Genomic DNA, 18378 nt, shown 5'->3' on the forward strand with positions numbered 1-18378 from the left:
AGAGGCCACAACAGTGAGAGGCCCGCGTACTGCAAAAAAAAAAAAAAAAAAAAAAAAAAAATTACTAAAATTATTTCTTGAATTAAAAAAAATAGATGAGCAGAGTAGAGGATATAAATGGCCAAATTATATCAGATCTTGCCATGTAAATATCTGCCACGATTCCCTGCGTAATTCAGGCACTAGCATAAATAAGACTTTCAGCTTGGCCTAGGAGACCAGGGGGTGTGGGCTCCCCCAGGATGATGCAAAAGCTTGTAAATCGGTTCTATAATCTGAGGAGTAGTTTCCAGTTACACAATTAGCCAAAACTCAAGATGTAAACATAGTAAATACCCGTTTTCCCAGCAGAGAGGTTAGCCCCACCTGACCTATAACAAGGGAGACTGGTACAGCAATTTCCCTACCATATAAGAGTCAAGGGATACTAAAATGTAAATTGAGCACCTATGTGTACCTCATTTCAGATTGTTAGTAAACCAAATATGAGATGAAACAGATACTAAATAATTTCACCCAATAACAGAATAATTCAGACATTTGTGAAATATTTTTTAATTGACTTTGTAGGGACATAACAGAAATGTCATAGGATGTTTTAGGTAATAGGTTGAATGTCATTTCTTGTCATGACTTTCAGAATCTAAAGTTGCCTGTAAAGAATACCGGAAAGGGACTTCTCTGGTGGCGCAGTGGTTAAGAATCTGCCTGCCAATGCAGGGGGCACGGGTTCGAGCTCTGGTCCGGGAAAATCCCGCATGCCCCGGAGCGCCAAAACTACCGAGCCTGTGCTCTAGAGCCTGTGAGCCACAACTACTGAGCCTACATGCCACAACTACTGAAGCCCGCATGCCTAGAGCCCATGCTCCGCAGCAACAGAAGCCACCACAGTGACAAGCCCACGCACTGAAATGAAGAGTAGACCCTGGGCTTCCCTGGTGGCGCAGTGGTTGAGAGTCCGCCTGCCGATGCAGGGGACACGGGTTCGTGCCCCGGTCCGCAAGGATCCCAAGTGCCGCGGAGCAGCTGGGCCCGTGGGCCATGGCCGCTGGGCCTGCGCGTCCGGAGCCTGTGCTCTGCAACGGCAGAGGCCACAGCAGTGAGAGGCCCGCGTACCGCAAAAAAAAAAAAATAAAGAGTAGACCCTGCTCACTGCAACTAGAGAAAGCCTGCGCGCAGCAACGAAGACCCAACGCAGCCAAAAATAAATAAATAAAATAAATAAATTTATTTAAAAAAAAAGAATAATGGAAAGAAAACCAGAGAGGGTACTGACTTTAGTGACAGAAGAACCAGGTTTGAATTCCAATTATACCACTTGACTGTAGTTGAATGGACTTAGGCATGTATAATGACCTCTCCAAACCTTAATTTCTCAACTATAAAACTGAGATAATTCTACTGCCTACTTTACAAAGTGTTCTGAGAATGAAATAAAGAATTGTGTGTGGAAATATTTTGTAAAGTAAAAAAATTCACACATACATGTGCACATATTCACACACATATCTAGTTTTTTTTCCCCCACCCTGGCAACTCTTAATCCATTTAAATTACAATTTATTTACAATTAAAATGACTACCTAGCTTTTTATTTGTTTAAGAGCCAGTGAGGATTTCACAGATTCAAACAGATATCCTGAGATGTAAGATATTACAAAAAATATTTTCTTCCCCAAAGCAACAGAATTGAAGATTTTAAAAGAGCAGAATCAATTCAAATCTAGCAACAGATTTCAAAGCTTTCACTTTAGATCTTCAAGTCATTTGCTGCAGCCATACCTCAGACAATATTCCTAGTAGGAGGGAAGTTAAAACACCATTTGAATGATTTCCTGCTGGGACTCCATTGTCAGCAACCTCCCTCACATCCTATTTCGGTATGACTTTCACACTTCAGGGGGTTGAAAAATGTTTCTTCAACTCGTAAAAAAATGGAGACCCTACATTGTGTATTTATATGCCAGCTCTATTTGCACCTTATCATTTACCAACCTGAACTAGTAACTAAAATCAAAAGCAAAATAAGACTTTAATCTGTGTATCTAGCAAAATAAGACTTTAATCGGTATATCTGAGTACACTGCCCTGACATACATACACTTTGAACATATAATTTGCATTTTAAAATAATTACACTAATGACTCTCCTTGGAAAATAGTTATGTGCAATCAAATAGCCAAATTATTATACTGTTTCAAGTCTTAGACTAAATCAATGTGATGTTGCTCATCTAAACCAGAAGATTCTCAATGACCTGGGAAGACAGATAACAGAATTACTTTGGTCAGCCAAGTGAAGTCTTAGTATTTTTTTCCAATTTCTAACACAACTGGCACTCCAATGCAAGTACTAGTTATCTATATGTGTTACTGTCATAATATTTTTAAGCACACAAGTCCTGGAAAAAGAGATATCTTATCCATCCAACATCAAAATTAGTGCTTCCAGGGGAGAGAGAGAGCACACAAAACACATAAATAAACAAAAACAAAACACAAGTCCATCGAAACCATGACAAGGAAGTACAAAATATTTTACATTGATCCTCCCCTTCATTGATTCTTTCTGAGGTAGAGAAGTCTCCTGACTGGTTGTTGGAACTGAGAATTACTCAAGATAATTATAACCGAATGGCCAGAGGGATATATGCTGCCATTATGTCCTTCACCACAAAGAAGCACTGACTCCCATAAGGAATACTGAATGTCATATTTGCCATGAAGGCAGCAAAATAAGAAATAAAGAAGCAAAAGAATGTTATCACTGATCTTAATGTATTAATATGGGCTTCAGTGCTGGCGTTTCTAAAACCAAGAGGTCCATTTTGCATCCGATTAGCGTGTTTATAGAGAGAACTGAATAACATAACAGTTCACCTCACAGATATGGCCAGAGGAAATATTAATGCCAAGCTGACAAGAAGCACTTCATTAATCTGCTTTGTCTTGAGTTTAGTCCTCTTTAGCATGGCATCCCTGAGGACATCAATATCCACATTTTTAGGGTAATCCACCTTGACACACAGAGTTGCAATGCTCACGGAGGTCAGCAGGCTTCCCAGAAGCAGTCAAGGCATTAACTTTGAGATCCTGAATTTCAGCCAAAGAAAACAGTACTGGGTGAAGTGTGTTATCTTGAGGCAGTAAAATACAGAGAGACAGGTGGCAAACCAGAGACTGACAGAGCTGAAAAACATCCCCAAAAAATCATCGCTGTACCATAAATTTTTACTCTATAAAAGAGTGGAAAGAACATGAGAAAAACTTTACCATTAACACTATCTGCAAACCAAATCTAGACATCCCTATGCATATGAAAAGGAGATGCATTGGTGTCAGCTTTCTGCTTTTGACCAATTCATTACAGTCGATGATTATAAGAAATCCATTTACTGTAATCCCTGTGATAAATTCTGCTGACATGAGGATAACATGAAGACGAGCTGACAAAGAGGAGGCCATGTTTCCTACCACAAATCTTACCTTTTCCTTGTGGATGGTGTCAAATACCTCCTCCATATGATGTTGCAGATAGAAACATACAGCACTGAGAAATCTGACCTTCTGCCAACTTCTGGATCGTAAGTAGAGTCTACCACTAGACTTTTTCCTTAAGGAAGAAAAATTGAGGGAGTACTTTTTAAATCTGGTGCCCTGAATTTGAAACTTAGGGAATGCACATCCAAAGATCTGAATGATGGCTAAGTCTTCCAATTACATCCCAGTAAAAACTGCCATATTGGCATTATTCAGTTCTCACGCTTACTCAATTATGCCAAACATCTGATTATAAATATTTTTTATTTAGGTTACTACTATTTCCTTTCTGTCTTTTGTTTTCTCCTAAGGACAAATGCCACATTCTTGGGACAGACAGCTATTTCTTATTATTGGCACAAGTATCCAGTCTCAGATGTGACTGTTTCTTTTTTTCCCTCATAATAATCATTCCAAGACACTTTGAATGAATCCTTCCTGATCCTCCACCCCCACCCCAGCCCCATAAAAGACAATTTTTTTCTCCAGACTTGAAAATCATTTCCTGGGACCTAACTTTTTTTTAAAATTTATTTAATTTATTTATTTTTGGCTGCATTGGGTCTTCATTGCTGTGTGAGGGCTTTTCTCTAATTGTGGCAGCGGAGGCTACTCTTCGTTGCGGTGCGCAGGCTTCTCACTGCGAGGCTTCGTTGCGGAGCACAGGCTCTAGGCACATGGGCTTCAGTAGTTGTAGCACGCAGGCTCAGTAGTTGTGGCTCACGGGCTCTAGAGCACAGGCTCAGTAGTTGTGGCACACGGGCTTAGTTGCTCCGCGGCATGTGGCATCTTCCTGGACCAGGGCTCGAACCCGTGTCCCCTGCATTGGCAGGCGGATTCTTAACCACTGCGCCACCAGGTAAGCCCCTGCAACCTAACTTGGTATAATAATCCTTCATTACCCTAAATGATCTCTCATATTTTCAGTCTTCTTGGTAAAATTCTGACCTAAGGGTCAGCAAACCCCAGTGATAAAAGTAGTGCATATTCAATCCACATGCTTACATCATGTCTGCTCATGCTGAAGAATATCCCTTCAAAAGGCAGATGGTACAGAAACTTCAAACTACAAACAGAGGGTGTAATTACATAGGCGTTAAAATGATTTTCCTCCCTTTATTGCAAAGAGATGTTCATATAACCTTGCCGAAAATTAGTTACATCACATGTAAGGTGTAAATAAATCATTACTACTTCATAACTAATATATGGTGCTCAAACTGTTTAGTTCAGTGGCTAGGTCATACTAAGCACTCAACACATGGTAACTACTAATTATTACTATTAAATGTCTTATTCTATTTACCTCAGCAAGAAAATATTGATTCTGTTAATATTTTCGATAAGACAGTTGAAATGTTTTCAATAAGAAATAAGATTATAAAAGTATAGAAAATAGAAAAGCAAAGAACTGGACTTGCCACCCACTGTCCACACCATTCATGGTTTTTAAAGCCTACTAGCCCATGAAAGCACATGTCAGTGCCACCTGTGTAGCGTTCCCCTGCTACCATCAGGTGACCTTCCCACCCATTTTCTATACATCACAGATATCCAAGATTTATCCCATCTCTATCTCTTCTAAAATGCTTGCTTTGTGACCTGTACATCAGTTTGCCTTTGGTGCCTGGACTTGCCATCTTCCTTGTCTACAAACCATGACTTTGTCAAGTGAATGGTATTTGCCTTGCCCCATCGCCTCCAGGGTCTATTCCCAATTCTAGGTACAGGTGAAGAAGCTTCATCTCAATTCCAGACTCTAGACCAGTGTCATGATCCTGGGGTGAAGGAGAAGAAATGGGATTTGTACAGTATACAGCTTAGTGTCCTAAATTACCTCTCTGAGACTGGGTTATATTTATTGAGTGATGGCATTTAAAAGGATATGATAACTGGATTGTTATCATATCTGACTGCATCTGGATGTCATGGGACTAAAGCAGCAAATAAAGCTTTAGTATTAAGCATTCAGTAGATATTGTTACTGAATTTTTATGTGGAAAATGAGACACAACTCAGTTCTGGAAAGGTATAGAATTTCTTAGGATTCATAAAAATCTTACTGGTAGAAGAAGTGAATCAGATTCCATCACAAAAATCCCCATTTTATAGAGAAGGATATTTTGGAATCCTAAAGACTAAGTGACTTATTCAAGGTTTAAATGAGTAAAAACTGGCAGAACTTGTATAGATCATTTCAATTTTCTGATCTTACATTTCCTCATAAGCAAAACAAGTGAAGAGGAAAAAATGAATTACCTACAATTTTGATTTTGTCAACATTTTCACTCATCTTCTGCCAAAATCTTGAAAGTTTCTTCCAAAACCTTGAATTAGTTGAGCTGCCTTTGCATGAGCTTTGTCCCATGTAGGACACAGGATAAGATTTCTTGATCCACTGATTAATATATTGGATTAATATCCTGTTTTTGAGACAATTGTTCTCAACTTCTCCCACCCCAGCTGAGTCATAACGTTTATTATAATTCTACTTTGAAGGTCTTTCCATGTGCAAATTATAATTTGTGTCTCAGACAATCAGTGAATGAGGAGGTAGAGGAGAGCTCAGTTTCTCAAAGAGACTGTGTAATTGAGGACTTCACTATCTCCTTACCACATCACTAAAATTCAGCTTTCATTGTACCATGGAGCAGTTTAAACCAACAGGAAATTAAGGATGCAACACTTTTGAAAACTGTATAAAGCTGCAAAATGTAAATAACTGCTCTGAACTGGTTGAATATGACGTATATGTATCTAAGAAAATAGAAGAGAGGCAAATTTGGGAAAGGGACATTTTAATTTTTTCATTGCAATTGAGTAAATGTTAAATAACATAACAGAAGCAGACCAAAGAAGAAAGGCTTATAGTCCAAAAGTCAGAGAGAAGTAATTAGAATGGTGTACTAATAAAAGTAAGACACATGCCTTCTATCTCCATCCTGAAATGGACTGTAGCCCACCTTCAGATGTATAACATTCCTTGTAACATGCATGTAATCAGGAAAAGTAGCTCACAGCAGAAAATGTGGAAATAAAAACAAATGTATTCCCCCAAACTGAGGTATTATAAAATAATTTGTCAGTAAGTGGGGTGTAATTAAATAATACACTTTTACCAAAATACCGAGTTCAAAAAGCTCATTTAATTTCTTAAAATTTTCTAATATTTTTAAAAGATAGAATTATCTCTATTGTAGAGATAGGAAAATATGTCTTGAGGTGTTAGATAACTTACCTAAATTTAACCAGACAATGCATGACAAAGGTAGAAATATGTTTTGATCTCCATATACACAAACTGATACACTTCAGACACACTTAGTCACACTTTCTACATAGCTGAGCAATTTCTTATTCTGAAATATAAAAAGAATACAACTCCAAATCATAGTTCAGAACACACATAATAACAATAAAAAAAATCAAGAAAGTCTGATATTATTTAGCCAATTTTGAAGACCAAATTGTTTCAATACATTTAAGTAAACATTTACAGTGTTTAGACATTTTGACAGTGATCTGTGCCTTCTTCAGTGTTTTTTTTTCCAATATCCATTTTTTTCAATATCTATTTCACATACAAAGTGATCCTATTCCAACACAAGACCCCTCTATACCTTTATATTTCTGGAGGCACTGTGGACTCAAAACGAAAATAGGTAGCAATTTGTTGGAGAATGATACATTTGTTACTATTTTCCTGATCTTTCCAAGGATAAATTCTTAAAAGGAAAGATTTATAGCAGCTAGAAACCAATCAGCAATGAGTTAAAACTCCAACACCATCATTTATCTTCTTTAGCTTTACTATGACAGTTCAGGCTGTCCATGATACAAGATCAATTTCTGTCCTTTGGGTTATTTTTTTTTTCATGTCCTTTGTTTATGAGAGATATCAAAAGCTTAATCAAACAATATTTTTCCTTGTCTGAGATCTAGCTGATGCTACCTTGAGACAACATTTGTAGAAAATAAAAAGCTCTGTGCTCAATTTTAGTGATACTGTCATTTCAGAAGAACTCCTAATGAATTGAACTGGCGATATACGAACCTTTCAGAAGATCATATGAAGCCATCCATCCACAGTGAACAAAAAAGTAGCACAAACTTTCCTTGATTTACATATGGATGTGATCACGTGGGCCGTCTGTGCTAACTCAGAGAAAAAACAGAAAAACAGATTATGTTCAAAGCAGCATGTGTAAATTGAGCTTTACCCTAAAAGGTATCCACATATAAAAATGTTAACACTTCTAAGAGACATTATTTCTTCTGAACCCAAAATATCAACCTAGTATATGTATGACTGTGACATCCAAAAACTAGTGAATAGAATAGAAATGTTTCCTCTTCTAAGATTACATGCATAGTACATTTGTGTGTGTGTGTGTACAGTAATATGTGTACTTACATTCTGCTGATTCTGCCCCTTGGAAATGTAACATAGATTCTAGGAAACAGGTTAACCAGCTGATTCTAAAGTTTGAATACTGGATTTTTGGAATTGAATTTTTCATTTGGACTAGATATGTGTTGCTTCTTTTAAGTGCATATATTCTGATTCTCTAACATTTGGCTATCACTGGTAACAGGTAGAGGAAAATGAGGGGGAAATTCTTGACAGAGTTTATGTATTAATGCTAGAGCAGTTCTGTCTCTAAGTGAAGAGGAGTATATGTCCATTCACTGTAAATCTTGCAAATTAACATGCAATGACCAGTCAATAGTTAGCAGTAGCCAATAAAATAAATACGACAAATTATAAAGTGAGCCTATTTTTCCTAGGAAGTTTAAGAATATCTGTTAAAAAGGTAACTCAATATGACCATGGATTCTATAAAAGTGAAAGCAGAGTCTATGGTGAGTGTCTCGTTCTCTATCATTTGTATTAATTATATGGTCGTTGGCATCTTAAATATTATCCCTGTTGTCACATCTGTAGCTTTGCAAAGGTCTGCATCTAATCATCACATTTTGGATTAAGGTTAACATCACATTTAGCTTGAGAAATAAGAATCTAAACCTATGATATCCTTTATGCAGTTCAGCAGGTATCAGCATGTGAACTCACCAGATTTCCAGTGTACTCTGGGCTCCATCTGTAGATGATGTATTAAAAGGTATCAAGACAGATTAAAACGTAAATCACGGGCTTCCCTGGTGGCGCAGTGGTTGAGAATACGCCTGCCGATGCAGGGGACATGGGTTCATGCCCCGGTCCAGGAAGATCCCACATGCCGCACAGTAGCTAGGCGCGTGAGCCATGGCCGCTGGGCCTGCGCATCCGGAGCCTGTGCTCTGCAACGGGAGAGGCCACAACAGTGAGAGGCCCGCGTACCGCAAAAAGGCGTTAGTTATGAATACAAGACTGGCTTCTAAGGGAATACCTTTTCAAATCAGTTTTTTCCATAGCAAATCATCTAGACACAATGAAGTCCACTACTTGATTATAAAAAAACAAACAAAACAGCTTTTTGGTGTCATATAATGTAGATTCAGAACATTTATCATGTTCAACAGTGTGACACAGTGGACTTACTGCTCCCCCAGTTAATGTGGTATCTTGATTGTTTTTTTCTGGTTAACTAACATATTATTGATATTGTGAACTTCACTTAAAAATCAGAATACTTATTGTATGTCTTTGTTTATAAGAAATCTCATTTTCATATTTCTTGTACATTTTTAAAAGAAAACTTTCTAGTTTTTTTTTACAGAAAACATATTTTCTTACCATTTAGATTTTTGTGGTCATAATCCATCGTCAAAATACAGATATTTTTATAATTAATTATTGTATTGTTCTTCTTTCATATCTAATATAATAACATTATTTTAACTTTTATCATTAGTAACTAGGTCATAAAATACCTAAATCTGTGAAGTAATAAAAGAGATTACTAATTAAGTAATACTTGAAATTGCTTAAATGGCATATTTCTAAAGATAAAATCATGTACTATGGTTTTTAATCCCATTTATCTAGTCTTCATTTTGTTATCAAGGTAGTTTGTATATACAGAATGACACATATTTACATAGGGGAGGGGCTGTAGTTCCTGCTGTGTCTGCTTAGACATTAAATCACCGCAGTGTAGGTAAATGCAGATTTTGTTTTATGTAAATAAGTGAGATGGTGAGTCTTTTTACTAATACATATTTACATGTATTATCCAGATTTTCACTGGTGACAGTAAAACTTAATAGCCATGGTGCTTTATGGAAATGTACTTTGAAAAGTTAAAAATACCATATAAACATAGGGAAGCATTATTATAGATGAGTTAACTATTATTATTATTATTGTTTGCCCTCATAATATAAATATGTAATCATAATTTAAATCCATTATTAAATTTACTAGTCCAAGAAGCTGAAATACTGAAATAAATCATCTTTGGTATGGAAAGAGATCTCCTTAGCTGAGCAAGTATTCATGAAGATATACGGATGCTTTGTGCCACACACCTCTATGTCTATGAAGAGTTAACAACTTTGGGTGAGGGAGGAATTTCAGGACACCAGCTTTTGGTAAAATAAAACACAACTTTCCAGGCAGAGGTGGATTTATCAAGAAGCTAATGAAGCAGAAGCTTCAGGGCCTCTTATTACCACTGGCCAAGGCCTTGTAAGGGACCATAGCCAAATATTTTTTTGTAATATCTGCAAAAGTAAAATATTTTATCTGAAATTTGCTAAGACTGCTCTCTCTTCACTTTGTTTTCTTTGTACTTTCCTCATGTTAAGTGGGACTGGAATGATTGCAGCAATTTGTGAGATCTGTCTAAAAGGAAGTTGAGTTGGTGATACATTGAGATTAAGTTTAATATGATATACTTATGTGGTTCACAGTCTCTTACTTGGATAGTTACATATTATTATTACATAGTAGCTAGAGACTTAGCTGTCTCTGTGCAGGAATGGCTTTTGACCAGGCATCATACCAATTCGGCTGGGTGTCATTTTTACGGGTCCAAGCTTCTACTGCTTCCTACATGACAGGTCAGTAAATAGAGTTGCTGGGGCAAGGAATAGTAACTTTATTTGGAAAGCTTGCAGACCAAGAAGATGGTAGACAGGTGTCCCAAAGAACCATCTTACCCAGTTAGAATTCAGGCTTCTCTCATACTAAAAGGGGAGGAGGTGTGGCTGGTTGTTGCAAAGTTCTTGTTGCCAGAATCCTTTGCTCTTGCAGCTGTCCATGTAGGTTTGGTCACAATGTTCCTGTAAAACACCAATAAGACAATTGGTATTTTCTGTTCCGCAACTTTTTATCTCTATGAATGGACAAGCGTTATACCTTTAAAGGTCAGAGCCTTGAGAATAGGCTATCATGCATATTTCAGGTTATAGGCAACATTCTTTTACAGAGGTGCAGAGCCAGCATGACTAAGCACAGGCAACAGAGCACAAGTGTTAGACCTAAAAGAATAGATCCAATACAGAGTCTGGTTTGTTCTTCTCTGTTACATCATGTCACAAAGATGTTAGCACCTGAGTCAGAAGCACATTAGTTTATAAACATGTCCAACAACATCTAACACTAGAAGTATAGAAATGGAGAAAGAATTGGTCTAAAAATAAACGTATTCAAAAGCTAGTCTGTAAAAATTTGTCCTAGCCTTATAGCCTATAAACAAAGGAAACAACAACCCTAAAACTTTACATGATAGCACTAGTTGTAAACAGTGAATCTGAAAGAAATTTTTCTAAATTATTATTAATAATAAAACATTTCAAGCAACTGTGCTAAAAGACTGAATTATCTTCCTAGTCTCTTTTTAAAGTGGTATAGTACTGCTTTATGTGAGGAGGCACTCAAAGACTATACAGCCAAAAAATGTAGGAAAATGTATTTTAGAAGTGAGGCAGTTATTAATAAAAGTATGCATTTTGTTTGCATTTTGTGATGCTTATGGTATTTGCCAGCTTTTTAAAATGTGTAATATGTTGTAATTTCTCTTTCTAAATAATTCTCACTTTTGTATATGATTTTGTGTGCCTAATTTTGTATGTTTTTAAATAAAAAGGGCCCAGATTATATAAACTGTAGGCCTCATAAAACCTGTTTCTGCCCCTTGAGAATTTTACAAGGAAGGACTCCAAAAGAAGAATCTTTAGGAAAAAGTGGTCCAACAACCTTTTTTTTGTGGCTTTCTAACTTCATTCCTGATGCTATCACCACAATCAGCCTCTGGGGAGATACATTTCTTTCTCTGTTTAAATCCCTTTAAATTTCCCTTCCCAACCCTCAAAAAGAAAGTTTGCATCAAAAATGTTACAGTTAGTCATCTTTGTATGGCAGGATTATGGGTGGTTTTTAAAATATATATTCTTTTGGCTTACATTCATTTCTACATTTTCTACATTGAAAAGTACTGCTTTTACTTAAGAAACTGAAGTTGCAATTTTCAAGAACTTGGCTCAAGCACAGATAAAATAAAAATTATCTTTGCTCTCAAAAGCACAGTTCGACTGATATTAATTTACACGATCGAATATTTACTACATGCCAGGTCCTAGAATTAACTAACTAATTCATTACAATGTTAATTTTAAATGCATAAAAAACTAAAAAGAAGCGACCTCCCATGGGGACCCGGCCTGAGGAGCAGGGGCGGGAGATCCGAGACAAGGGCGGCGCGAAAGCCGTGTGGATGAAAGGCTCTTGGTGTTGCAGCCAGCAGTCAGTGCTGTGCCTCTGACGTGGGAGAGCCAACTTTAGGACACTAGTCCAAAAGAGACCTCCCAGCTCCACATAATATCAAACAGCAAAAATCTCCCAGAGATCTCCATCTCAACACCAACACCCAGCTTCACTCAACGACCAGCAAGCTACAGTGCTGGACACCCTATGCCAAACAACCAGCAAGACAGGTACACAACCACACCCATTAGCAGAGAGGCTGCCTAAAATCATAATAAGGCCAGAGACACCCCAAAACACACCACCAGATGTGGATCTTCCCACCAGAAATACAAGATCCAGCTTCATCCACCAGAACACAGGCACTTGTCCCCTCCACCAGGAAGCCTACACAACCCACTGAAACAACCTTAGCCACTGGGGACAGACAACAAAAACAGCGGGAACTATGAACCTGCAGCCTGAGAAAAGGAGACCCCAAACACAGTAAGATAAGCAAAATGAGAAGACAGAAAAACACACAGCAGATGAAGGAGCAGGATAAAAACCCACCAGACCTAACAAATGAAGAGGAAATAGGCAGTCTACCTGAAAAAGAATTCAGAATAATGATAGTAAAGATGATCCAAAATCCTGGAAATAGAATAGAGAAAATACAAGACACATTTAACAAGGACCTAGAAGAACTAAACAGCAAACAAACAGTGATGAACAACACAATAAATGATATTAAAAATACTCTAGAAGGGATCAATAGCAGAATAACTGAGGCAGAAGAACGGATAAGTGACCTGGAAGATAAAATAATGGAAATAACTACTGCAGAGCAGAATAAAGAAAAAAGAATGAAAAGAACTGAGGACAGTCTCGGAGACCTCTGGGACAACATTAAACACACCAACATTCAAATTATTGGGGTCCCAGAAGAAGAAGAGAAAAAGGAAAGGACTGAGAAAATATTTGAAGAGATTATAGTTGAAAACTTCCCTAATATGGGAAAGAAAATAGTTAATCAAGTCCAGGAAGCACAGAGAGTCCCATACAGGATAAATCCAAGGAGAAACAAGCCAAGACACATATTAATCAAAGTATCAAAAATTAAATACAAACAAAACATATTAAAAGCAGCAAGGGAAAAACAACAACTAACACACAGGGGAAAACCCATAAGGTTAACCCCTGATCTTTCAGCAGAAACTCTGCAAGCCAGAAGGGAGTGGCAGGACATATTTAAAGTGATGAAGGAGAAAAACCTACAACGAAGATTACTCTACCCAGCAAGGATCTCATTCAGATTTCATGGAGAAATTAAAACCTTTACAGACAAGGAAAAGCTAAGAGAATTCAGCATCATTAAACCAGCTTTACAACAAATGCGAAAGGAACTTCTCTAGGCAAGAAACACAAGAGAAGGAAAAGACATACAATAACAAACCCAAAACAATTAACAAAATGGGAATAGGAGCATACATATTGATAATTACCTTAAATGTAAATGGATTAAAGTCTCCCACCAAAAGACACAGACTGGCTGAATGGATACAAAAACAAGACCCATACATATGCTGTCTACAAGAGACCCACTTCAGACCTAGGGACACATAAAGACTGAAAGTGAGGGGATGGAAAAAGATATTCCATGCAAATGGAAATCAAAAGAAAGCTGGAGTAGCAATTTCATATAAGACAAAATAGACTTTAAAATAGACTATTACAAGAGACAAAGAAGGACACTACATAATGATCAAGGGATCGATCCAAGAAGAAGATATAACAATTATAAATATTTATGCACCCAACATAGTAGCACCTCAATATATAAGGCAAATACTAACAGTAACACACTCATAGTAGGGGACTTTAACACCCCACTTAAACCAATGGACAGATCATCCAAAATGAAAATAAATAAGGAAACTCAAGCTTTCAATGATATATTGAACAAGATGGACTTAATTGATATTTATAGGACATTCCATTGAAAAACAACAGAATACACATTTTTCTCAAGTGCTCATGGAATATTCTCCAGGATAGATCATATCTTGGGTCACAAATCAAGCCTTGGTAAATTTAAGAAAATTGAAAGTGTATCAAGTATCTTTTCCAACCACAATGCTATGAGACTAGATATCAATTACAGGAAGAGATCTATAAAAAATACAAACACATGGAGGGTAAACAATAGAATACTTAATAACGAAGTGATCACTGAAGAAATCAAAGAGGAAATAAAAAAATACCTAGAAACAAATGACAATGGAGACACAACGACCCAAAACCTATGGGATGCAGCAAAAGCAGTTCTAAGAGGGAAGTCTATAGCAATACAATCCTACCTTAAGAAACAGGAAACATCTCGAATAAACAACCCAACCTTGCACCTAAAGCAATTAGAGAAAGAAGAAGAAAGAAAACCCAAAGTTAGCAGAAGGAAAGAAATCATAAAGATCAGATCAGAAATAAATGAAAAAGAAATGAAGGAAACAATAGCAAAGATCAATAAAACTAAAAGATGGTTCTTTGAGAAGATAAACAAAATTGATAAACCATTAGCCAGACTCCTCAAGAAAAAAAGGGAGAAGACTCAAATCAATAGAATTAGAAATGAAAAAGAAGTAACAACTGACACGGCAGAAATACAAAAGATCATGAGAGATTACTACAAGCAACTCTATGCCAATAAAATGGACAACCTGGAAGAAATGGACAAATTCTTAGAAATGCACAACCTTCCAAGACTGAATCAGGAAGAAATAGAAAATATGAACAGACCAATCACAAGCACTGAAATTGAAACTGTGATTAAAAATCTTCCAACAAACAAAACCCCAGGACCAGATGGCTTCACAGGCGAATTCTATCAAACATTTAGAGAAGAGGTAACACCTATCCTTCTCAAACTCTTCCAAAATATAGCAGAGGGAGGAACACTCCCAAACTCATTCTGTGAGGCCACCATCACCCTGATACCAAAACCAGACAAAAATGTCACAAAGAAAGAAAACTACAGGCCAATATCACTGATGAACATAGATGCAAAAATCCTTAACAAAATACTAGTAAACAGAATCCAACATAACATTAAAAGGATCATACACCATGATCAAGTGGGGTTTATTCCAGGAATGCAAGGATTCTTGAATATATGCAAATCAATCAACGTGATACACCATATTAACAAATTGAAGGAGAAAAACCATACGGTCATCTCAATAGATGCAGAGAAAGCTTTCGACAAAATTCAACACCATTTATGATAAAAACTCTGCAAAAGTAGGCATAGAGGGAACTTTGCTCAACATAATAAAGGCCACATATGACAAACCCACAGCGAACATCGTCCTCAATGGTGAAAAATTGAAACCATTTCCACTAAGATCAGGAACAAGACAAGGTTGCCCACTCTCACCACTCTTATTCAACATAGTTTTGGAAGTTTTAGCCATAGCAATCAGAGAAGAAAAGGAAATAAAAGGAATCCAAATTGGAAAAGAAGAAGTAAAGCTGTCACTGTTTGCAGATGACTTGATAATATACATAGAGAATCCTAAAGATGCTATCAGAAAACTACTAGAGCTAATCAATGAATTTGGTAAAGTAGAAGGATACAAAATTAATGCACAGAAATCTCTGGCATTCCTATACACTAATGATGAAAAATCTGAAAGTGAAATCAAGAAAACACTCCCATTTACCATTGTAACAAAAACAATAAAATATGTAGAAATAAACCTACCTAAGGAGACAAAAGACCTGTATGCAGAAAATTATAAGACACTGATGAAAGAAATTAAAGATGATACAAATAGATGGAGAGATATACCATGTTCTTGGATTGGAAGAATCAACATTGTGAAAATGACTCTACTGCCCAAAGCAATGTACAGATTCAATGCAATCCCTATCAAACTACCACTGGCATTTTTCACAGAACTAGAACAAAAAATTTCACAATTTGTATGGAAACACAAAAGACCCCAAATAGCCAAAGCAATGTTGAGAACGAAAAACGGAGCTGGAGGAATCAGGCTCCCTAACTTCAGACTATACTACAAAGCTACTGTAATCAAGTCAGTATGGTACTGGAACAAAAACAGAAAGATAGATCAATGGAACAGGATAGAAAGCCCAGAGATAAACCCACGCACATATGGTCACCTTATCTTTGATAAAGGAGGCAGGAATGTACAGTGGAGAAAGGACAGCCTCTTCAATAAGTGGTGCTGGGTAAACTGGACAGGTACATGTAAAAGTATGAGGTTAGATCACTCCCTAACACCATACACAAAAATAAACTCAAAATGGATTAAAGACCTAAATGTAAGGCCAGAAAATATTAAACTTTTAGAGGAAAACATAGGCAGAACACTCTATGACATAAATCACAGCAAGATCCTTTTTGACCCACCTCCTAGAGAAATGGAAATAAAAACAAAAATAAACAAATGGGACCTAATGAAACTTAAAAGCTTTTGCACAGCAAAGGAAACCATAAACAAGACCAAAAGACAACCCTTAGAATGGGAGAAAATATTTGCAAATGAAGCAACTGACAAAGGATTAATTTCCAAAATTTACAAGCAGCTCATGCTGCTCAATAACAAAAAAACAAACAACCCAATCCAAAAATGGGCAGAAGACCAAAACAGACGTTTCTCCCAAAAAGATATACAGACTGCCAACAAACACATGAAAGAATGCTCAATATCATTAATCATTAGAGAAATGCAAATCAAAACTACAATGAGATATCATCTCACACCAGTCAGAATGGCCATCATCAAATAATCTAGAAACAATAAATGCTTAAGAGGGTGTGGAGAAAAGGGAACACTCTTGCACTGCTGGTGGGAATGTAAATTGGTACAGCCACTATGGAGAACAGTATGGAGGTTTCTTAAAAAAGTACAAATAGAACTACCATATGACCCAGCAATCCCACTACTGGGCATATACCCTGAGAAAACCATAATTCAAAAACAGTCATGTACCAAAATATTCATTGCAGCTCTACTTACAATACCCGGAGATGGAAACAACCTAAGTGTCCATCATTGGATGAATGGATAAAGAAGATGTGGCACATATATACAATGGAATATTAGTCAGCCATAAAAAGAAACGAAATTGAGTTATTTGTAGTGAGGTGGATGGACCTAGAGTCTTTCATACAGAGTGAAATAAGTCAGAAAAAGAAAGACAAATATTGTATGCTAACACATATATATGGAATTTAAGGGAAAAAAATGTCATGAAGAACCTAGGGGTAAGACAGGAATAAAGACACAGACCTACTAGAGAATGGACTTGCGGGTATGGGGAGGGGGAAAGGTGAGCTATGACAAAGCGAGAGTAGGCATAAACATATATACACTACCAAACGTAAGGTAGATAGCTAGTGGGAAGCAGCCGCATAGCACAGGGAGATTAGGGTTTGTGACCAACTAGAGGGGTGGGATAGGGAGAGTGGGAGGGAGGGAGACGCAAGAGGGAAGAGATATGGGGATATATGTATATGTATAACTGATTCACTTTGTTATAAAGCAGAAACTAACACACCATTGTAAAGCAATTATACTGCAATAAAGATGTTAAAAAATAAAAATAAAATAGCTGAGCAAAAATCATGTGATATGCGCTAAATATTTAATCTTACAGAGCATTGTTTTCTGAGGGAAACAACTTATTCCTTGTATATCGTCTTGCATGTCTTATCCTGTTTGAGCAATCTGTGGAGAGACATTTGAGCGATTACCTCAGGATTCCTCCTTCCCCTCTTCCTTCTTTGGTCTCTTCTTGTCCACACAGACCTCCTGTGGAGAGATGTAAGGGGTAGTTGGGGTTAAAGTCTATTGTGCACTAAATGTTTGTGCCTCCATTTCTTATGTTGAAATCCTACCCCCCATCGTGGTGGTTTAGAAGGTGGGGCCTTTGGGAGGTAGTTAGGTCTAGATTAGGCCATGAAGCTGGGGTCCTCATTAGAAGATTAATGCCCTTAAAGGAAGAGACAGCAGAGTTTGCTTTCTCTCTCTTTGCCACGTTAGGACACATTAAGAAGAAGTCCCTCTCCAAACCCGGATGAAAGCCCTCACCAGACACTGAATCTGCTGGTACCTTGATCATGGACTTCTCAGGCTCCAGAACTGTCAGAAACACATGTTTGTTGTTGAAGCCACCAAGTCTAT

At 37.1% G+C, this 18378-nt stretch overlaps 1 long non-coding RNA gene and 1 pseudogene across 1 annotated transcript; both read right to left on the minus strand.

Annotated features, from left to right (window-relative positions):
- Window positions 1-1069: 1069 nt before the first annotated feature.
- LOC109548811 (taste receptor type 2 member 2-like) lies at window positions 1070-4214 on the minus strand (annotated as a pseudogene).
- A 151-nt stretch (window positions 4215-4365) lies between these two features.
- Window positions 4366-18077, minus strand: LOC117313584 (uncharacterized). The gene is made up of 5 exons (XR_004528112.2): window positions 17949-18077; window positions 10645-10767; window positions 7595-8841; window positions 6779-6899; window positions 4366-5318 (listed from the first exon to the last, which is right to left on the minus strand). It is a non-coding gene; the product is annotated as an uncharacterized lncRNA (long non-coding RNA).
- Between the last annotated feature and the right edge of the window lie 301 nt (window positions 18078-18378).

Source organism: Tursiops truncatus, chromosome 9 (genome assembly GCF_011762595.2).
Source record: "Tursiops truncatus isolate mTurTru1 chromosome 9, mTurTru1.mat.Y, whole genome shotgun sequence".
Classification (NCBI taxonomy): Eukaryota; Metazoa; Chordata; class Mammalia; order Artiodactyla; family Delphinidae; genus Tursiops; species Tursiops truncatus.